The following is a 23868-nucleotide window of genomic DNA, read 5'->3' as shown; positions in this document are numbered from 1 at the left end:
TGTACAGCAGAAATCGACAAAACAATGTAAATCAACTACAATAAAAAAATTATTTTTTAACAATATAGATAAAACACTTGCAAGAAAAAACAAATAGTATAAAAACACAAAACCAGCACCTAAAAAGGAGAAGTAACACAGATGGAGAAAATTAGAAAAACTGTAAGAAAATGTTTGCTTCAGATCTATGTAATAAATTAGCAAATGTGAATTAAAAAAAAAAAAAAAAAAAAAAAAAAAAAACAAACTTCTTTAAGCCAAAGAAACCATAAAGACAAAACAACTGACTGGAAGAAAATATTTGCAACATGTAAGACTTCAAAGATTTATATACAGAATATGTAAAGACCTACAAATCAACATGAAAGAAGCAATCAAATTAAAACAAAAACAAAAAAACAGGCAAAAGCTGAGAAGAGTCACAAAATGAAATATTCAGATTTAATTGGTCAGTGTTTGGCCCAGGCATGGGTATTCTTAAACCTCCCCATGTGATTCTTCTGCGCAGTCAGAGCAAAGAACCACCCAGCCACCTCTCCGGGGAACAGGGAGGGTCCAGGTGTCCCAAGGGGAGGTATAAGGGGAAAGGCAGGAAAAACAAACTGCCACCTTAAAGGGCTCCTGCCCACTCACCACGGAAGGCCCTAAGAGTGCATTAAAGTGCATTAAATGCCTTAAAGGAGACAGGCTTTTTTTTTTTTTTTTTTGGCAGCACCTGTGGCATGCGTTAAGTTCCTGGGCCAGAGATGGACGCCAAACCACAGCAGTGACAACGTAGGATCCTTAACCCACTCTGCCACCAGAGAACTCCAACACTGGCTTATTTTTATCCAGTCAGAGAGCATTACCATTTTTTATTTCCATAAGGCAGAAACATATGAATCATATTCTTCTTAGGACTAATGAGGGAAAAAAAATTTTTTTTTAGGGCCACATCCACAGCATATGGAGGTTCCCAGGCTAGGGGTTGAATCAGCTGCCAGCCTACACCACAACCACAGCTACATCAGATCCAAGCTGCGCCAGCAAACTACACCACAGCTCACAGCAATGCCAGATCCTTAACCCACTGAGCGAGGCCAGGGATTGAACCTGCGTTAACAAGGAAAATAATTGAGAAATAAATTTACCTTCCTAAGTGCAAACAGCCTAGGATAAATACTTACAAAATATGACCAAGGAGTTCCCGTCATGGCACAGCAGAAATGAATCCAACTAGGAACCATGAGGTTGTAGGTTCAATCCCTGGCCTCACTCAGTGGGTTAAGGATCCAGTGTTGCCATGAGCCATGGTGTAGGTCGCAGACACAGCTCGGATGCTGCGTTGCCGTGGCTGTGGTATAGGTCAGCAGCTATAGCTCCGATTAGACCTCTAGCCTGAAAGGCATTTGCCAGAACTCCATATGCCACAGGTGCAGCCCTAAAAAGCAAAAAAAAAATCCAAAAAACAAAAAAAAATGACCAAAGTGGACACACATAATGTTACAGAGAGAAGCAAATCACTGAAAAAAATCTGCATTGTGATTTCATTTTTCAAAAACGTGCAAATTAAGCAACCGTTTCAGGATACAAACTGTATGGTTCAAGTATAAAGGAAATACAAAACTCATCTCACCTCTGAAACAGGAAGGAAGTGGTAGGACTAGCAACAGGAGCATAAAGATTTTCGATTTTTTTCTTAAACTAGATGGTCAGGTACATGGATATTCACTGTCCTATTATCCTGTATACTTTACACATATTTTGCACACATTACTTTGTAACTTCCCAGTATTTAATAAAAGACCATGGTATGAAAACAAACAAGACTGTACAGAGATGCATGTAAATACATGCCTAGTCTTTTAATTCTAGATTCAATCCAGGTCACTGGAAATCTGCTTGGTTCTATGCTGTCCTTCTAACTAGTCAGGACTTAGGGAATCCTTGATTTTCATCTTTTCCTCTGAAACTGCATTAACAAGGGGGTTTACAGCAAAGGGCAATGTGCTTTTTGATCAAACTCACTGAGAAGCACTAGAACTCCAGCAAAGAGGGCATTTGCCAGAACTCAGGAGTAAAAAGGTTTGCATAAGATAATTAAAAGCAGTGCAAGAAGAATGATGTGACTTGAACAGTCAGATATTTTTCCATTAATTATTTTACTGACTGAAATTCAAAGAAGCCCTGATTAAAACCTCAGCTCTCAAGTCCTATAGATACAAAGATTAGCGTGAGTCCAGCTAAGCACTTGTGTCAGGGCCAGTTCTGCGCGTGGTGGGCAGTTGTGAGTTCAAGGACAGTGCCACATGTATACTCCTCCCTAACAGCCAGAAGTAAAAAAGTCCCAGGGAACCAGGCCTGGGTTCTGCCCACAATGCTATCATCTGAGCATTCCTTTCATTAGAACAATACAAAATTACATAACGACGCTTAAGTTGAAGCAGGATACTGGATGCCTGAGAAAGTGGGATCCTCTTGCTCTGGTAAGCCAACTGCTGAGGCAATCAATAATGAATTAGCATAAATATGCTGACTTCTTTGGAAGGAATTTTATGAACACAAGATTTAAGATTTCTTATACAATAAACAAAGCAATCACAAGTACTAATAAAATATCACTACGGCTGCTATAGTAAGAAATGTTATTAATCAATAAACCTATAAATTATGTATAAGACTGTACTAAGTAATGAAAGGAAATTTTAAAACCCCTGTGTCAGAACCATGGAGCAGTTGAAAAGACAAGACACATAAAAAAGGTGTGTTAAAGTCAGGCATCAGGAGTTCCTGCCGTGGCGTAGCGGAAACAAATCCGACTAAGAACCATGAGGTTACAGGTTCGATCCCTGGCCTCGCGCAGTGGTTAAGGATCTGGCGTTGCCGTGAGCTGTGGTGCAGGTCCCAGACACGGTTCGGATCTGGCATTGCTGTGGCTCTGGTGTAGGTCGACAGCAATAGCTCCGAATAGACCCCCTAGCCTGGGAACCTCCCTATGCCATGGGCATGGCCCTAAAAAGACAAAAAAAGTAAAAAATAAAAAATAAATTTAAAAAGCCAGGCATCAAAAATACTCCACAATTCAGTCTAACCTTCCACAAGACCTGCTTTCCTTATTCATACTCAATTCACATGCCCCACCTTTCCAACCCCACTCACTGAAATAAACTCTTCTCTCTTCCTCAATGCTTCATCCTCCTTAGAGCAACACTCAAAAACTTACCTGTCCTTCAAGGCTCATCCCAAATGCTTCCTGCAACCTTGGAAGTCTTTTATAAACCAGACACTCCCTTATGACCTTTCATAATTCTTCTCCATTACGGCGCCTCCCCTCTTGTTTCTTTTATTTTAGTTTTACACGTGTCTTATCCCTCCTATTGAAGCAGGAGTAATGGAAAGAGCACAAGTTGTGAAAAAAACCTAGATTTTAATCTGAACATTAACTGTCTGATCTTGACCAAACCAAACTACCTAGCTTTCTTAAACCTTCCAAATATACAAAATAGGGAAATTATTTTGTATCTTGCATAACCTTTTTTTTTTTTTTTTTGTCTTTTTGCCTTTTCTAGGGCTGCTCCCATGGCATATGGAGGTACCCAGGCTAGGGGTCTAATCGGAGCTATTGCTGTCGACCTACACCAGAGCCACAGCAATGCCAGATCTGAGCCGTGTCTGGGACCTACACCACAGCTCACGGCAACGCGGGATCCTTAACCCACTGAGCAAGGCCAGGGATCGAACCTCCAACCTCATGGTTCCTAGTCAGATTTATTCACCACTGAGCCATGACGGGAACTCCCACATTACCTCTTTAATAAAGAGGATGTATTGTGTACTGTGTGTGAGAAAAAGAGGGGCAGAGAGACTGAGAGAGAGAGAATATAGAAATATATGGGAATAATTTGAAAAGAACAAGAAAGTAGAAGTTATTAGAAATGTAATCCATATGTTTAAAAAATTAGAGGAAAAAAGTCACTGAAGGTGTTCCCATTGTGGCTCAGCGAAAATGAATCGGACTAGTATCCATGAGGACGCAGGGTCGATCCCTGGCCTCACTCAATGGGTTAAGGATCCAGCATTGCCATAAGCTATGGTTTAGGTTGCAGATGTGGCTCGGATCTGGTGTTGCTATGACTGTGACATAGACCAGGAGCTACAGCTCTAAGGTGACCCCTAGCCATGGAACCTCCATATGCCACAAATGCAGCCCTAAAAAGACAAAAAAAAAAAAAAGTCACTGAACATATAAAAAGGATCCTAATCAAATTTCTAGAGATGAAAACTATTACACCCAATATGAAAAATACACTGGATGAGATTAAAAGCAGATTAGACACTGTTGAGGAAAAAAAATTAATAAATTGTTTTAGGATAAAGCAATAGGAATTATCCAAAATGAAAAACAGAAAGGAGAACACACAGAAAAATAATTAACAGAGGACATCAGTGAGCTGTGGGATTTTGAGCAACATATATATGGGTAATTGAAATCAGCAGGGCAGGGGTTGGGGGAGACTGAGAAAGGTAGAGAAAGAAAAAATATTTGAAGAAATAACAGTTGAATCAACACCAAGAAAAAAACTGTAAAAAAACACAAACACATGGAGACTAAACAACATGCTACTAAACAACCAATGGATCACTGAAGAAATCAAAAAGGAAATTGAAAAATACCTAGAAGCAAATGACAACAAAGATACGACACTCCAAAACCTATGGGATGCAGCAAAAGTTGTTCTAAGAGAGACGTTTAGAGCAATTCAAGCCTACTTCAGGAAACAAGAAAAAGCTAAAAAAAAAAAAAAAAAACCTAACTTTACATCTAAAGCAACTAGAGAGAAGAACAGACAAGACCTAAAGTTAGCAGAACGAAAGAAATCATCAAGATCAGAGCAGAAATCAATGAAATAGAAATGAAGAAAACCACAAAAAAGGTCAATGAAAAGAAAAGCTGGTTCTTTGAAAAGATCAACAAAATTGATAAACCCTTAGCCAGACTTATCAAGAAAAAACAAGAGAGGACTCAAATCAATAAAGGAGAAGTTAGAACGGACATCACAGAAATATAAAGGGTCATAAGAGACTAGTACATGCAACTATATGCCAATAAAATGGACAACCGAGAAGAAGTGGACAAATTCTTAGAAAAGTACAATCTTCCAAGACTAAACCAAGATGAAATAGAAAAGATGAACGGACCAATCACAAGAACTGAAATTGAAACTGTGATTTAAAAACTTCCAATAAACAAAAGTCCAGGACCAGATGGCTTCACAAGTGAATTCTATCAAACATTTAGAGAAGAGCTAATACTTGTCCTTCTGAAACTATTCCAAAAAACTGCAGAGGAAGGAATACTCCCAAACTCATTCTATGAAGCCACCATCACCCCGATACCAAAACCAAAAATACCACAAAAAAAGAAAATTACAGGCCAATTTCACTGATGAACATAGATGCAAAAATCCTCAACCAGATACTAGCAAACCAAATCCAACAATACATTAAAAGGATTATACATCATAATCAAGTGGGATTTATCCCAGGGATGCAAGGATTCTTCAATATCCACAAATCAATCAGTGTGATACACCACATTAACAAACTAAAGAATAAAAACCAGATAATCCTCTCAAGAGATGCAGAAAAAGCCTTTGACAAAATCCAACACCCATTTCTGATAAAAACCCTCCCCAGAAAGTGGGCACAGAGGAAACCTACCTCAACAAAATAATGACGAACCCAGAGCTAACATCATTCTCAACGGAGAAAAGCTGAAAGAATTCCCACTGAGATCATGAATAAGACAAGAATGTCTGCTCACGTAGTTTGGGGAGTTCCCGTCATGGGACAGAGGAAATTAATCTGACTAGGAACCATGAGGTTGTGGGTTTGATCCCTGGCCTTGCTCAGTGGGTTAAGGATCTAGCATTGCCATGAGCTGTGGTATAGGCCACAGATGCAGCTCACATCTGGCACTGCTGTAGCTCTGGCATAGACTGGCAGCTGTGGCTTTGATTAGACCCCCTAGCCTGAGAACCTCCATATGCTGTGGGTGTGGCACTAAAAAGCAAAAACAAAAAACAAAAAAAACATAGTTTTGGAAGTCCTAGCCAAGGCAATCAGAGAAGAAAAAGAAATAAAAGGAATCCAAATTAGAAAGGAAAAGTAAAACTATCACTATTTGCAAATAACATAATGCTATACCTAGAAATCCTAAAGACGCTACCAGAAAACTGTTACAGCTCATCAATGAATTTGGCAAGGTTGCAGGATACAAAGTTAATACACAGAAATCAACTGCATTTCTATATACTAACAACGAAAGATCAGAAAGAGAAATTAGGGAAGCAATCTCATTCACCATCACATCAAAAAGAATAAAATACTTAGGAATACAATCCCTATCAAATTACCCATGACGTTTTTCACAGAACTAGAACAAACAATCCACAAATTTATATGGAGCAACAAAAGACCCAGAATTGCCAAAGCAATCCTGAGAAACAAAAACCAAGCAGGAGGCATAACTCTCCCAGACTTCAGGCAATATTACAAAGCCACAGTCATCAAAACAGTATGGTACTGGTATCAAAACAGACATACAGACCAATGGAACAGAATAAAGAACCCGGAAATAAACCCTGACATCTATGGTCAATTAATCTTTGACAAGGGAGGCAAGAACATAAAATGCGGAAAAGAAAGTCTATTCAGCAAGCATTGCTGGGAAACCTGGACAGCTGCATGCAAAGCAATGAAACTAGAACACACCCTCACACCATGCACAAAAATAAACTCCAAATGGCTGAAAGACTTCAATATACGACAGGACACCATCAAACTCCTAGAAGAAAACACAGGCAAAACACTCTCTGACATCAACATCATGAATATTTTCTCAGGGCAGTCTCCCAAAGCAACAGAAATTAGAGCAAAAATAAATCAATGGGACCTAACCACACTGACAAGCTTTTGCACAGCAAAGGAAACCAAAAAGAAAACAAAAAGACAACTTACAGAATGGGAGAAAAGTTTCAAACGATGCAATGGACAAGGGCTTATCTCCAGAATATATAAGCAACTTACACAACTCAACAGCAAAAAGCCAATCAACTAATGGGAAAATGGCCAAAAGACCTGAATAGACTGTTCTCCAAGGAGGATATGCAGATGGCCAGCAAATACCTGAAAAAATGCTCAACATCGCTGATTATAAGAGAAACGCAAATTAAAACTACCATGAGATACCACCTCACACCAGTCAGAATGGCCATCATTAATAAGTCCACAAATAACAAGTGCTGGAAGGGGTGTGGAGCAAAGGGAACCCTCCTGCACCGCTGGTGGGAATGTAAACTGGTACAGCCACTATGGAGAACAGTTTGGAGATACCTTAGAAACCCATACATAGAACTTCCATATGACCCCGCAATCCCACTCTTGGGCATCTATCCGGACAAAACTCTGCTTAAAAGAGACACATGCACCCGCATGTTCATTGCAGCACTATTCACAAGAGCCAGGACATGGAAACAACCCAAATGTCCATCGACAGATGATTGATTCGGAAGATGTGGTATATATACACAATGGAATACTACTCAGCCATAAAAAAAGAATGACATAATGCCATTTGCAGCAACATGGATGGAACTAGAGACTCTCAGACTGAGTGAAATAAGTCAGAAAGACAAACACAAATACCATATGATATCACTTATAACTGGAATCTAATATATAGCACAAAAGGACATCTCCACAGAAAAGAAAATCATGGACTTGGAGAATAGACTTGTGGCTGCCTGACAGGAGAGGGAGGGAGTGGGAGGGATCAGGAGCTTGGGCTTATCAGACACAACTTAGAATAGATTTACAAGGAGATCCTGCTGAGCAGCATTGAGAACTATGTCTAGATACTCATATTGCAATAGAACAAAGGGTGGGGAAAAAAATATATACATGTAAGAGTAACTTGATCCCCATGCTGTACAGCGGGGAAAAAAATAAATAAATAAATAAATAAAATTTAAAAATAAAAAATAAATTTAAAAAAATACCTAATAAACCTACCCATTGAGACAAAAGACCTGTACTCTGAAAACTATAAGACGCTGATGGAAGAAATCGAAGATGACACAGATGGAAAGATATACCATGCTCTTAGACTGGAAGAATCAATATTATCAAAATGATTAAACTACCCAAAGCAATCTACACATCCAATGCAATCCCTGTCAAATTACCAAGGACATTTTTCACACAACTAGAACAAAACATCTTAAAGTTTTTTTGGAAGCACAAAAGACCCAGAATAGCCAAAGATATCCTGAGAAAGAAAAATGGAGCTGGAGGAATCAGGCTCCCTGACTTCAGACTATACTACAAAGCTACAGCCATCGAAATTGCACAGGGAGTTCCCATCATGGTGCAGTGGAAACAAATCCAACCAGGAACCATGAGGTGTGGGTTCAATCCCTGGCCTCACTCAGTAGGTTAAGGATCCAGCATTGCTGTGAGCTGTGGTATAGGTTGCAGATGCAGGTCGGATCCCGAGTTGCTGTGGCTGTAGCATCAGCCAGCACCTACAGCTCCAATTAGACCCCTAGCCTGGGAACCTCCATGTGCCATGGGTGCGGCCCTAAAAGGACAAAGGACAAAAGACAAAAACACTGCATGGTACTGGCACAAAGACAGAAATGTAGGCCAATGGAATAGGATAGAAAGCCCAGAATTAAACCCACACACCTACAGTCAACTAATCTATGACAAAGGAGGCAAAAATATACAATGGAGGGAAAACAGTCCCTTCAGTAAGAGGTGCTGGGAAAACTGGACAGCTACGTGTAGGAGAATGCAATTAGAACGCTTCCTAACACCATACACAAAAATAAACTCAAAATGGATTAAAGACCTAAACATAAGACCAGATACTGTATTTCTTAGAGGAAAACATAGGCCAAACACTCTCTGACATAAACCACAGCAATATCTTCTCAGACCCATCTCCCAGATTAATGATGATAAAAACAAAAATAAACAAATGGGGCTTAATTAAACTTAAAAGTTTCTGCACAGCAAAGGAAACCCTACACAAAACAAAAAGACAACCCACAAAATGGGAGAAAATATTTGCAAATGACATGACCAAAAAGGGATTAATCGCCAAAATTTATAAACACCTGCTGTGGCTCAATACCAAAAAAACAAACAAATCCACCAAAAAATAGGCAGAAGATCTAAACAGCCAATTCTCCAAAGAAGACATACAGATGGCCAAAAAAAAACACATAAAAAGATGTTCAACGTCACTCATCATTAGAGAAATGCAAATCAAAACCACTATGAGGTACTATGTTACACCATCCAGAATGGCCATCAAAAAGTCTATAAGCAATAAATGCTGGAGAGGGTGTGGAGAAAAGGGAACCCTATTACACTGTTGGTGGGAATGTAAATTGGTGCAACCACTATGGAAAACAGTACAGAGATTCCTCAGAAAACTAAACATAGAACTCCCATTTGATCCAGCAATCCCACTCCTGGGCATCTATCCAGAGAAAACCATGACTCAAAAAGACATATGTACTCCAGTGTTCACTGCAGCACTATTTACAATAGCCAAGACATGGAAACAACCTAAATGTCCATCAACAGAGGAGTGGATCAAGAAGATGTGGTACATATACACGATGGAATATTACTCAGCCATTAAAAAGGAAAGAAATAACGGCATTTGTAGCAACATGGATGGACCTAGAAATTAGCATGCTCAGTGAAATCAGTCAGACAATGAGACATCACCATCACTGACATGTGGAATCTAAAAAAAGGACACAGTGAACTTCTTTGCAGAACAGATACTGGCTCACAGACTTTGAAAAACTTATGGTTTCCAAATGAGACAGTTGTGGGGTCGGGGGATGCACTGAGGGTTTGGGATGGACGTGCTGTAAAATTTGGTTGTGATGATTATTGTACACCTATAAATGCTATAAAATTCATTAAGTAATTTAAAAAACTAGAGCAAAATATGTTGTAACTTTTTAAATTATAACATTCATTAAAATACAAAAAAAGGTGAGAATCTTAATGGGAAAAAAAAGATGAGAAAGGAAGAAGTAAAACTATCTGTATTCAGATGATATCATCTCTATATAGAAAATACAATGAAATCAATTTTAAAGTGATTAGAATAAGTGAGCAGAGCCAACAACGAAAATCAGTCACATTCCTATATATTAGCAACAGTCAAAAATACAAAGTTCTTTAAAACCATCACTTCGATAGCATCAAAAATACAAAATACATAAGGATAACTGTGACAAAAGATGTATAAGATATGCACAATGAAAATTACAAAACATAGCTGAGAAGAAGATGGCAATTCTCCCCAAAATATCTATAGAGTCAATACAATCCCAAATTCTTTTTTAATTTCATTTTCATTATAGTTGATTCACAGTGTTGTGCCAATTTCTGCTGTACAGCATAGTGACGCAGTCATACATAAATACACATTCTTTTTCTCATACTACCTTCCATCATGCTCCACCCCCAGAAACTAGATATAGTTCCCTGATTTGATTACTATAGTTTTATAATAAGACCTCAAGTCAGAGAGTGTAAGTCCTTTAACGTCGCTGTTCTTTTTCCAGATTTCTTTTCAATATGAAAAGGATCTCAAAGAGCCAAAATCCGCAAAAAGAACAACAAAGCCTTTTTTTTTTTCTTTTCTTTTTAGGCCACGTCTGTGGCATATGGAAATTCCCGGGCCAGGGATCCAGTCTGAGCTGCAGCTGTGACCCACGCCACAGCTGCACAACACCAGATTCTTAACTCACTGTGCTTCAGGCTTACTTCTGATCTAACTAAAGAATAAAGTACAGGAGTTCCCTGGTGGCTCAGTGGGTTAAGGATCTGGCAATCTCACTGCTGCGGCTCAGGTTTGATCCCTGGCCCTGGACCTTATATATGCTGTGGGTCTGGCCAAAAACAAAACAAAATGAAACAAAAAATAATAAAGCACGAAATCACAACAATGCAAGCAGACTGAAGCAGAAAAGGCACCCATTCAGAAGTCGAAAGACCAGAGCGCTAGTCCCAACTGTGCCTGAATTCACAAGCTGTCTGTCCTTGGGCAAATCACTGAAACTTCTATAGGACTCTATGTTCTCACCTAGAATAAGACAGGATGATTTCTAAGGCCTCTTTCACTCTGGATCTATTAATCCAAGTGGAAAGACAGGGAGAGGAACTGAGCCTTAAAGAACTGGGCGGACTTGAGTCGAAGGATACTGCAGAGAAGGAGTATGAGAGTACAGATGGACACATATTGTATGATTTCACATAGATGAGCTACCTAGAGTCAACAAAACCATGAAAACAGAGAGTCCAAGGTGGTGGCCAGGAGTCAGGGGGGAGGAGTTGTTCAATGGGTACTGAGTTTAGTTTTGCTAGATGAAAAAGTCCTAGACATGTTACACAGCAATGGAAATATAGTTAACACCTCTGGACTGTACACTTAAAAATGGGTGAGAGAGGGTAAGCTTTATACTATTTTTTTAACCACAATTAAAAAGAAAAAGAGCCAAAGAAATTAGCACCCAGCAGTTACACTGATGCAAAAATATTTCAGATCAACTAACTTCTGGGTCCAAGCCTAATCCCTAAATTCTTTTTCTCCAGATTAAAAAAGAAAAGAAAAGGTGGGCATGCCTTGCTAATGGGACATGGAAGCTTCCCCAATAGGACAAAGCTGACGGGACATGTTGAGAAAATGAAGAGAAACAATTCAAACACTAAGCAATGGTAGAAATACAAAGCAGGCCATTCAAACACAATCTAATTGTGTCATCCCCACCCACAATCTAGCCGATTCTCTACGTAAAACCATCTAGAGGCTTCTCTTTACTCCAAGGATAAAGAAAAACTCTTCAACCTGCTTACAGGGCCAGCACCTTCTGGCACACCTCTCCACCCTACTCTCTCATCAAAATCTTCTACACTCTTCCTGATCCATTCATAGAACTATGCCCTAAGTCCCCTGTCCTCTCTGTGACTCCTGCCATCACAGAGCCTTTGCCCTTGTTGTTTTCTCTGCCTGGGACATTCTTCTTTTCCTGTGCATCCTTCAGACCTCACTTCAGATGTCACTCTGTGACTTCCCTAGCTCAAATACTTGTCACAGTTGCAGTTTTACATGCCTGTGACTATTTGACAGCATCTGCTAAAGAAGAGGGACCATGTATGCACTCTCCCCCGTTTCCAATGCTATGCACATGGCCCAGAGCCAGGTGAGCCCTCAAATACTTGCTGAATAAGTAAATAAATGGGCACCAAACCTATAAGAAAGCAATAACCCATTTTAGAAGATCTCCTTAAGAGTTTGCGCATCTTCACAAATGACTCTTTGGTGGTTACCCAAAGCAACTGAGCCTAAAATCCCTATTCATCTTCTAAAAAAGAGTCAATTCAGATGCCTCTATAAATTTCTCCGGCCCTTCTATGTCTCTTAGCAAATGCTGAGCACCAAAGCCTGATGAACACATACACACCCCACAGATAAAGTACCATTACTAGCTGCGGAGCAAATGTTGTTTTTAGTACTTCCTGATACAGTGGCTGCTACAGAGGAAGCACTCTGGAAACAGCCCTCAAATGAATAAAGAGCAACAATTCACAAGACTCGTAAGTATAAGAAACAGTGACTAACTCTACTTAAACTGTGGTGCCTCATATAAAAGTAAGACCAACTCCAGAAGCAAAGGGAAGAATCTCTAGGAGTTCCCTTGTGGCAGAGGGGATTAAGGACCCAGAGTTGTTGCAGCTGTTGCACAGGTTGCAACTGCAGCATGGGTGTGATCCCTGGCCCAGGAACTTCCACATGTTCTGGGTGCAGCCAAAAAAAGAAAGAAAAAAGAAAAAAAAAAAAAAAAAAAAGAATCTCTAGGTGTCAAAGCCCCCTTCTGGTAGCATCATTATTTTAGATCTCAAACACAAAAAAATGCCAGCTTGATTTCTACCAAGAGTGGAAGACATAGTGCAATCAAGTGATCTTAGAGCTTTCCATAAAAATTACAAAATGTCACATGGGACTATTTCCCAAACCCTTAAGAGTATAAGGAGAGAAACTATTTAGAACTTCCTGTCCCCTTGGAGTTCCCGTCGTGGCACAGTGGTTAACGAATCCGACTAGGAACCATGAGGTTTCGGGTTCGATCCCTGGCCTTGCTCAGTGGGTTAACGATCCGGCGTTGCCGTGAGCTGTGGTGTAGGTTGCAGACGCGGCTCGGATCCCGTGTTGCTGTGGCTCTGGCGTAGGCCGGTGGCTACAGCTCCGATTCAACCCCTAGCCTGGGAACCTCCATATGCCGCGGGAGCGGCCCAAGAAATAGCAACAACAACAACAACAACAACAAAAGGCAAAAGACCAACAAAAAAAAAAAAAAGAACTTCCTGTCCCCTCCAATACAAACTGTATTTATACTCTGGAGATATAATCCATAAATATATTACTGAAAACTCCAGGCCATGCTGATCTCAACTCCCTTTGACTTTGTCTTTAAACAGATGCTGTCTTCTAGTTTTCCTCATAATTTAAGGTGTGCAGTCTCTTCTTTCTTACATATCCATTCAGGTGCATATAATACAGTGTTTCATAAATATTACTGAACTGAAATTAAGTTACACAGTTTGAATAATGGATTTTGATATATAAACGCCTGCACTGTAGTCCCAAATAATGTCATTCCCAAGAACTGTTCACATCCCTCAGTTTAACTCCATTATATTGGATTAATTACCCAACAATGTTCAAATAAGGCTAAGAGTTTTTTCGTGCCACTCTTCACACTTAATTAAGGAGGGTTTTCAGTTCTTTGTACTTTCATATAAATTTTAGCTTATCAGTTTCTGGGGGAGGGGGAGGGGAAGCCAGGTGGGATTTTTAGAGACTGTTGAATCTGTTTTCAGATGTAAATCAGAGATATTAGCAACACCTGTCCCTACTTTTTCAATGTAGTAAAATTTCACTTGAAATTTTTCCCAAACCAACTCAGTCCCATGGAGAGTTCCTTCTGTAGACAACTGGAAGACCCAAAACCTAACGTACAGAATACTAAACGCACTAAAAACTGGAACGCCAATTCCCAGTTAAAGGATCCGTTAAAAATATTCAAGTGAGTCTCCACGATTAAGGAAGCAGATAAAGTGTACGACTTTGCAAAGCACAAAGCAGCAGGCAAACATCAAGTCATACAATAAAGCGGCGGCTGATCAAGGATCCTAAGGAGTCCCATCCCTGCCAGTCCTAAACATCAGTGTCCCAACCCAAGCGAACGCATCCACAGGTGACCCAAACCTCGGGAAGCGTCCTCCCTACAGCAACAGGCTCTGTTAATTCTGCTCCTCCTCTCGGGGCACCATACTGGGCTACAAGGGAGGGCTGGAGAGACTCGGGCGGGAGAAGCCGGGCCTGGGAGGCCAGGTGGGCCGGGAGCTAGGGGCGTGGGATGGGCAGGGGCGATGTCAGGGCCGGATATAGGTGCCAGGGCCGGGGAGCGATGCCAGCGGCCGATGGCGCTCGCCCGACGCCGCCGGCGCAGGTACCGAGGGAAGCGCCGCGGAGGCCCGCACGTCAGCCCCGGGGAAGGTCCCGGGAAGGGGTCAAGGTGGGATGCGCGAGGCGGGGGCGGGGAGGCCTCACCGTGGCTCCCGGGAGGCCGGCGCCGCCGCGGTCCCTCAGTTGCTAGGGAGAATGCGCTTCCGGGTCACGGGCGCGGCGTTCCAGAGAGCAACGGTGGCCGGAAGGGGCCAAGAGCGACGGGCGGGACAAGCGCGCGGTGCAGGCGGTGGTCTGCTCTAGCTCCGCCGCGGGGGCGGCGGCGGCAGCGGCAGCAGCGACAGCAGCGACCACGGCGACTGCAAGGCTAGGCGGAGGGCCTCTCCGATTTCTCTGGCCTGGCCTCGCGGGGGCGACTGGCTGTAGCAGGTGGCCCTGGCCGCCCGGGCCCCTGCTCCCCGGCCTGCAGCTGGCAGGCGCCCATGCAGCCCGGGTTGTCAGTGCTGTGCCCGGCGAGGCCGGCACTCACCCCTCCCGCGCCGCCAGCGCCCCCCTCCCCGCCCCCGCCTCTGGCTCCCGGGTGTAGACACTCCAGCCCTCTCCTCTGACGAGGTTTTACTCATCCCTTGATTTACTCCACTCCCGGTTAGTGAGCACCTGCTCAGGGCGAGGCCCTGGGATACAGAGGTGGGCATCCCAGGCGTGGCCCCTGCCCACCGAACAGACAGCCTGGTGGCAAGGCAGGCAGGCAGTATCCTGCACGCTGGGATGCGCGATGTGAAGGAAGCTAGGGGAGCCTGTCCGAGGGGGCCTACCCAGAAACGGGTGGAGAAAAGCTGGTGGAGACCTCCTCCAAATTAAAAGGGTAGAGAAGAGGGTCCCTGAGGGATGAATGCAGGCTCGGTTGAAAAATCCACCGAAAGGTCAGCCTGCCTAGGGAAGTGCATAGAGAAGGGAGATTGGATAAGGATGGAACCCAGAAAACGACAAAGAATGTGAAGGAAGGGAAAGGAACCCCCAAAGAGTAGGCAGAATGTTCATTTGAAAGACTGCTGAGGATACAGCAGAGGAGTTTCAGGAAGGAGTTGATCGCCAGTGTCAAGTGTCCTGGGCATCCAGAGCCCAGTGGTAACCATAGAAAAATCGAAATTCAGGAATTGGCTGTCAGAGTTAGCTTGAATCTAGGTAGTGAAGGAGTCCACCATCAGATGCTTCTTGTTGAGATAAGGGAAAGAGATGCATTAAATTGTTCCTGAATGCCTTCATGTTTGTAAAGCAGTCATAGTATTTGCACATTTCAGGATTCCTCTGCTAATAAATTATCTCCTTGAATATGGAAAATATTTGTTATTTAACCTTTCATCTACAGTGCCTGCCACACACAAAGGCCTCAATCCATGTGTGTTTAAAGAGTAAACCCCATGGGCCTCTAGTTTTTCGTCTTCTCATAGGTCCCTTCTGAGCTCTAGGCAAAACTGATATAGACAAAACTTGTCTGTTTCAACTACAGAGGGTGGAAGAAACTCAGCAGAGGCAGAGAGGGAGGAAGGTGGAGGCCCAGGAATTGGATGGGTTGGAGAGAGCCCGAAAGAGCTAGAGATGAGAAGATCGGGGAGAGGAAGAGGACAAAGGATTAAAAACACAGAAGCTGGGGAGTTCCCACTGTGGCTCAGTGGTAATGAACCCAAGTAATTTCCATGAGGTTTTGGGTTTGATCCTGGCCTCGCTCGGTAGGTTAAAGATCCTGGGTTGCCTTGAGCTGTGATGTAGGTTTAAGACGAGGCTTGGATCTGGCATTGCTGTGGCTGTGGCCTAGGCCAGCAGCTGTAGCTCTGACTCAACCTCTAGCCTGCGAACGTCCATATGCTGTGGGTGCGGCCTAGAAAAAAATGCAGAAGCTGGGCTTTCAGGGCCAGGAATGGGAGATGAAGCCGGAAAAAAAAAAGCAGGAATAAAAGAGCAAAGACAAAGAAAGGACAGTTTTTGTACATAAGTGCGACAAGCAGATCCCACTGAGGTTGGGCGGCGGCAGGCAGTGTGCTGTTGGCCAGCATGAAGGCTGCCGGGCTAGGTGGACATATATTCACATCCTCCGCATGAAGTGAGCCCCGGGCTTCCTCATATTGGCCAAAAGAAAACCACAACACCCTCAGACGACTTAGGATGAGAGGCTCGCCCCATAAGCAGACCCCCAGTCCATAACACCAGTCCATTTCCATTATCGTAAGTAGTATAACAAGCTCCCCCAAAAGACAAATATTCTTCTGTGAGAGACTAAAAATCTTTCCACGATGGCTGTGAGCAGCCACCCGTGGGAGTAACCATGACTTTGAAAGGTGTAGCTGAAGCGTTTAGAAACACCCAACACATCAGCCAAGGGGGCCTAGGAGTAACACAGCGAGGCAGGACCAGAAAATGGTTCCAGTTTAATACAGGAAAGTAAAATCCATTGTTTTATGAACAGAAGGGACAAAGTCAACTTGCAGCCTAAAAAAAGAAGCCCCAGGAGTTCCTGTCGTGGCTCGGCGGACATGAATCTGACTAGCATCCACAAGGACGCAGGTTCCATCCCTGACCTCACTCAGTGGGTTAAGGATCCAGCATTGCTGTGAGCTGTGGTGTAGGTCGCAGATGCGGCTCGGATCCTGTGTTGCTTTAGCTGTGGTGTAGGACAGGGGCCACGGCTCCATTTCAACCCCTACTCTGAGAACTTCCATATGCCGCGGGTGTGGACCTAAAAAGACAAAAAGAAGAAGGTGCAAATACATGAAGTATAATAGATAAAGTCTATCCCACTTTCTCTTGGCAGCCATCTATTCTAAAGAACTGGCCTGGTAAAGGGCCAAGGTGATTCATTAGACTCAACATGGCTAGTGTCCTGGGAGATTTCAGGGGTGCCTGAAGAGATAGAAATTTCACATTGCGATGAAGGGCGTATTTCTGGAGAACAGCGGGGAATCGTGAGTGAACTCTGCTTCCAGGTGGTATGGGCATGGAAATTTCCAGGTGATATCCTTGGTCTAACTTTGGTCTCTGGATGGTTGATGGCCACTTAATGATGCAAAATGCTTTGAAGAATGCCCTCAAGACCCAGAATACGAGTGGAGGGCCTGTTCGTGTATAAAGAGAGCTGTCTGATGCTTCCGGAAGGTCTGTGACTATGAGGAAGTCCAGGCTTGGATCGTCCCCCGAGCTTTCCCGCCAACCTTGATTCCTAGCCACCAACATCCCCAACTTGGTCTTCTCCTGTGCGGACATGCACCCAGTCACAAAGCCAGACTGCCGGGAGTCACCCTTGTCTCCACTCCTTCATCCCCATACTCACCTCCACAGCCCAGACCCAGCCCCCTCACCCAATTCCACTGGCATCAATTACAGTAAAAGGAACAAACGACCAAGCAACTCAGATCCGGTAAGAATCGCTGCAACCTCAAAAATGGAGAAAGGCGATAAAGGCAGAATATGTGTGTGTGTGTGTGTGTGTGTGTGTGTGTGTGAGAGAGAGAGAGAGAGAGAGAGAGAGAGACATGTTCCTGTGCACATGAAAACAGTGTAATGGCCAAACACCGCAAGAACTTCGAGGAGGTAAGATGGAATCCATTCATTCAAGAACATGTTTGGATTGCCTTTGGCATGCTGATTTCACCTTGAAGAAAGTAAAAGATCCTCAAAGGATATTAAAGTTCTTTATTCCTTCGGTTCTTAATTCCAAGAATCAACGTGAAGCAGTACTTGCTGGCCTGGGGGCGTGACTTTGGAAGGCCCCAGCTCGGCTGTGGGATGCATTAAAATGTCTGTACCTGTGCAGGCACAGTACTGTGGGCTGAGAGCGCTGTCTGTGGGTGAGCAGAAAGTATGTCTCATCGTCACCGTATCAGTTGTTCTTGGCCTCAACGACAGCAACTAGACCCACCCAGACCACTCTCTCCAACTTATAGTCTTGGATTATAGTCTGATTTTAGTCTCATCTCATTTTGAACTTGTTTTTAAAATTCCACTTTTCTTTTCCTCCTACCTTCATAGTATTACTTCTGTCTTCACTTTAAAAAAACAAATCCTTCTTGGGACCTCCTGTTGTGGCTCAGCATGTTACCAACCCATCTAGGATCCATGAAGAGCCAGGTTTGATCCCTGGCCTCGCTCAGTGGGTGAAGGATCTGGCGTTGCTATGAGCTGTGGTGTAGGTGGCAGATGAGGCTTGGATCCTACATTGTTGTGCCTGTAGTATAGGCTGGCAGCTGTAGCTCTGATTCAACCCCTAGTCTGGGAACTTCCATATGCTGCAGGTGCAGCCCTAAAGAGCAAATAAATAAATAAATAAGCAATAAATCCTTCTAGAATACTCATATGTTTTTACTTCATAAGTGTTAGTCTTTAGCTTAATTTCTCTTTTAATTGGCTTCCATTTAAATTTTCATCTTTTGGCGTTCCCGTCGTGGCTCAGAGGAAATGAATCTGACTAGCATCCATGAGGACACAGGTTCCATCCCTGGCCGCACTCGGTGGGTTAAGGATCCAGTGTTGCCATGAGCTATGGTGTAGCTCACAGATGCGGCTCGGCTCTGGAATTACCATGGCTGTGGAGTAGGCCAGTGGCTGTAGCCCCAAGTCGACCCTTAGCCTGGAAACCTCAGTATGCCATGGGTGCGGCCCAAAGAAAAAAAAAATGAAAATAATGAAGCCACAAGTAGATTTTTTTTAATTTCATCTTTTTAAATATTTTTACTATTAATTTTATCAGGGTTTTATCAACTTATTATTCTTGACTTTTTAGGTTTAATTTTTTATTTTATAATACTTTGTGCTTTTTTTAATTTATGCTACTTTAAATGTGAACTTTCGAAAATTCTCTCATTTACAGTGTTATTTTCTCAGTTTTTATGTCCATATTTTTAGCTTTATATTTGTCTTAATTTTTATACTCTCTCATCATCTTTTTTAAGTTTTTCTTTCTCTGATCCTGTCTTGCATATTTTCTCTAATTTGAATTTGAATTACGCATATATCTCAGCAGCTGCAAATGTCATCTAGCAATTTTTATACTTTAAATGAGAAAATAATCAAATTTAACTCACCAAATCCAGAATACTTATACTTTTGTTGAAGAATTTACTGCAGAGGCATTTCTTTATAGAACAAGATTTTATTTTGCTCTTGTGCCTTGTCTCCTGCCAGATCCCAGCCTCAAATGAAGCTAATATAGGAGAAAACGTACCCTCATGTTGCAACTCTGATACAGCCGCAATGCAGCGTAACACTTAAGCTATAGCGAACCAAACTGTTGGACGCAAACCCAGTTCCTCCCATTCATTTCTTCCTGTGTTACCTTGAGCAAGTTACTTAACCTCTCTGTGTCTTTGTTTTCCTTACCCATAGAACGTAGATGATTATGATGGCATCTGATAAGGTTGATGTGAGATTTAAATGAGTCAACCCATGTGAAACACCTAGAACGGTGCCTGGCGCATAGTAAATACATGCGTTTGCTAATATTATTATTTAATAGGTAGTTACCCTATACAGTAGTCACTCTTAGGAGGATAAAATAACCAAGCATCTTGTAGATGGCCATCCTAACTGATAGAGCAGCTTTTACCCTTCCTCTTGGAGCAGACACGGTAGCCTAACCAAAGTTCTCTTTGGCACTTTCTTTTCCAAACCAAACCCCATTATTTTATTCAGATATCAACCCTCCTCCAAGGACTCATGCCGGGAGAAGGTGGGGAAAAATTTCGGTGAAGGGTGAGTCTGTCCGTCCATTTCTAATGCCAACCCTGATTGAGTCTCTGCATTCTAGAATTCAAGAGAGAAAACATCTGACTGATTGGCTCAGGGCAACCTATGATTGGAGTTAGCTGGTCCCCTGGAGCCAAACAGCTGAGCAAGGGAATCAGAATCACCCAGTAGAATTATAGTTACTCAGGTATACACCTTCCCTAAGGATTCTGTGTGTGTGTGTGTGTGTGTGTGTGTGTGTGTGTATGCTTATGGGAGGAGAGCAAAATTTCAAAGAGGGGAGAAGTGCAATATGTAGCCTGTCTCCACAGATACGCAATGGCCTGAAAGCAATGGTATAAAAGTCTAGTTGTCATTCAATTTGATAGTCATATTGTTAAATATTTAACTTTTCAGAATGCCAAATCCAAACCAAGAGGATTTAACTAAGGAGGACTTGAAGAAAGTGAGTGATTGACAAAAACAATGCTAAATCTATTGAAATTCCCCAGTGGCTCAGAGGGTTAAGGATCCCCTGGCTGTGGCTCTGGTTATGGCTGTGGCTCTGGTTACGGCTGTGGCTCTGGTTACAGCTGTGGCATGGGATCGATCCTGGACCCAAAAACTTCCACATGTCACAGACATGGCAAAAAAAAAAAAAAAAAGAAGAAGAATGAGAGACATTTTTTAATTAGAACAGATACAAAGAAATGTGTACAGTCTGTTTTTTGTTGCATAAGTGAAAACATAATAAAACACTAGGAAGTCGGGCCATTGAGAAAAATGTTACGTTTGATCTCACTGAAGTGAATCAAAAAAACACAGCATTCAATAGAAATCCTATATTAAGTTAGAGAGAAAAAATTTTATTAACTGAGAAAAATACAGAATAACACAGTTACAACAATTATCAGATTACATGTAAATGGACTAAATTTCCCTGTTTAAAAACAGAATCCTAGACTGGATTAAAAAGACAAAATCCACACCTCTGCATCTTAATTTTTTTAAGTTAAAAAAAAAAAGGAGATAGAAGAATTTAAAAGCTCAGATAAATCCTGCCTGCATAAAAGCAGGTGTAGCGGGTCCCAACTTGACCGAATAAGTTATGTTCGTCCCAGGATTCCTGCATACCTGGGCATGCCCCAGACAGCAGTGGCAGCATCCACTAGAGATCTGTTTCCATGAGAAGCTAGCATCCTAGAAAAGAATCCTTTTTTCAAATGAGGCCAAAGAGAAGTCCAAGAACAGCAGGTTGGTGTGATGCTGGGTATAGCAGGGTGATGCAGGCTGCAGGGAGAGAAAGTGCCAACAAGACAAGCTGTTTGGCCTAAGGCAGCCCTGCTCCATAGCTTTTCAATAGAACGGGCACCAGTAAAGGAAGGGTGCTGTTGGAGCATGTTGACAGAAACCCTCCACAATGCCCCATTCATTGGCCCCAAACACAGGCTCTGACCCAGCCCCACTGAGGGATTGTCGGCAAGTCCTCATGCCTCCGGGGCCTCCATTTCTCTTCTACAAAACAGTGATTAGAGGAACGGCTCCAAAAAGGAAAAATTGGACAACAGCTTTCTCAGATGTACAGGAAGCTTGCACAAAAATTCATTGCAAATTTCACGAAAAGGAGGTTCACAATAGCTAAGCAAAGATTTTATGCATACTTTCTCAGACTTCCACACAATAAAATTAGAGAGAAAGCCACTATGTCACCTATGTGCACATGACCAGGCAAGGATGGGAAAAAACTCTGTGATGGAATAATTAAGTTGAAAAGACAACACCAAATATGGGGATGTTATTTTAAAGACAAACAAAAAAAAGAGAGACTGGGTACACTAAAGCTATATTGAAGGAACTTTGGTGTCTTTCATGCTTAGGGTAATAATGAAGAAAAAAGGAAAAAGTTATCAACTAAAGCTACATCTAATTTTTATGCAAAGATATATATCAGTAACAAATTTTAGGAGTTCCCTGGCGGCTCAGCAGGTTAAAGTTCTGGCATTCTTACTGCTATGCCTCAGGTCACTGCTGTGACTTGGATTTGATCCCTGGCCCAGAACTTCTGCATGTCGCGGGGACAGCCAAAACAACAACAAACAGTAACAATTATAAAATCAAATAAAATAATTAGAAAATAAGAGATTATCTGCTTCATACGCAAAACTGAGATTTAAAAAACGAACTAGGAGTTCCCGTCGTGGTGCAGTGGTTAACGAATCCGACTAGGAACCATGAGGTTGCGGGTTCGGTCCCTGCCCTTGCTCAATGGGTTAAGGATCCGGCGTTGCCGTGAACTGTGGTGTAGTTGCAGACTCGGCTAGGATCCCGCATTGCTGTGGCTCTGGCGTAGGCTGGTGGCTACAGCTCCGATTGGACCCCTAGCCTGGGAACCTCCATATGCCGAGGGAGCGGCCCAAGAAATAGCAAAAAGACAAAAAAAAAAAAAAAAAAATGAACTAATATAACACTTGCAAACTACTAATACAGCCAATTAAATACCCCCCAAAAATACAAGAGAAACAAAAATCAAAAAACTATATAAACACAAAATTTTTTCAATTATTAGGAAATACTATTCAAAGTTAATACTGCCCATTCCCATTGCAGCTCAGCAGGTTAAGGGCCCAGTGCTGTCTCCATGAGGATATGGGTTTGATCCCTGGCCTCACTCAGCGAGTTAAGGATCTGACATGGCCACAGCTGCAGTGTAGGTTACAAATGAGGCTCAGATCCAGTCTTGTCATGGCTGTGGTGTAGGCTTCAGCTGCAGGTCCCCTCTGACCCCTGGCCTGGGAAATTTCATATGCTGCAGATGCAGCCATGGGAAAAAAAAAAAAAAAAGAAAGAAAGAAAAAATTAAAATCGAATAAATTTTTTTTTTGTCTTTTGTCTTTTTAGGGCCACACCCCCGGCATATGGAGGTTCCCAGGCTAGGGGTCAAATCAAAGCTGTACCTGCCGGCCTACACCACAGCCACAGCAACACCAGATCCTAGCCGCATCTGCGACATACACCACAGTTCACGGCAACACCAGGTCCTTAACCCACTGAGCAAGGCCAGGGATCGAACTCACAACCTCATGGTTCCTAGTTGGATTCGTTTCCGCTGTGCCAGGACAGGAACTCCAAAATCGAATAAATTGTAAACATTAAAAGGAATTAGCAATTTTGAATAAAACTAACACAAGAAAATTCAGAACAATAGGAAAAGATTAACAAAAGGAAAAGTTTACAGAGAAATTTAGAAAACCTATTCAATGAAGATTTGTAGAATGACTGAGTGAACTTTTTGAAAAAAGCATTTAGACGGGATAGTGTTGGCATTAACACTTTCAACAGCAGGTAAATAAACAAAAACCCAATTCATTTTGTAAAGCAAATATGTTCACTTCCCACCTACTTGTAAAAAAAAAAGATTACAACACAAAAAATGTTTCAAAATTTTTACATGCGTAACTTTATCACCTTTGCACATTTGTTTTTATTTTATTCTGTTACTAGTTCCATACATTTATGTTGCAGAATTGCATTATGTGTGGCTATTTGACATCCCTTTTTCTTTTATAAATTGTATCTTTGTTCCATGTTTATTTTAAAGTATTCTTTTTTCT

The 23868-nt window shown here is 42.2% G+C and overlaps 1 protein-coding gene across 16 annotated transcripts in view; it reads right to left on the bottom strand.

Moving 5' to 3' along the window:
• The window catches only part of DIS3L2 (DIS3 like 3'-5' exoribonuclease 2), a 360467-nt gene extending 345721 nt beyond the window's left edge, over window positions 1-14746 (bottom strand). For 12 of the 16 annotated variants that reach the window (XR_014828689.1, XR_014828690.1, XM_021074518.2 and 9 more), the window contains exon 1: window positions 14687-14746. The gene's annotated coding sequence lies outside the window, so the exon portion shown is untranslated. 16 annotated transcript variants of the gene reach the window in all.
• Between the last annotated feature and the right edge of the window lie 9122 nt (window positions 14747-23868).

This window comes from Sus scrofa, chromosome 15 (genome assembly GCF_054392235.1).
Source record: "Sus scrofa isolate SSC_HxYL_T2T_F1_AM1 chromosome 15, Sscrofa_HxYL_maternal_Yorkshire_Landrace_v2.0, whole genome shotgun sequence".
In the NCBI taxonomy this organism is placed as follows: domain Eukaryota; kingdom Metazoa; phylum Chordata; class Mammalia; order Artiodactyla; family Suidae; genus Sus; species Sus scrofa.
Note: the sequence above shows the minus strand (reverse complement) of the source record. Positions and strands in the feature narration are given on the sequence as shown.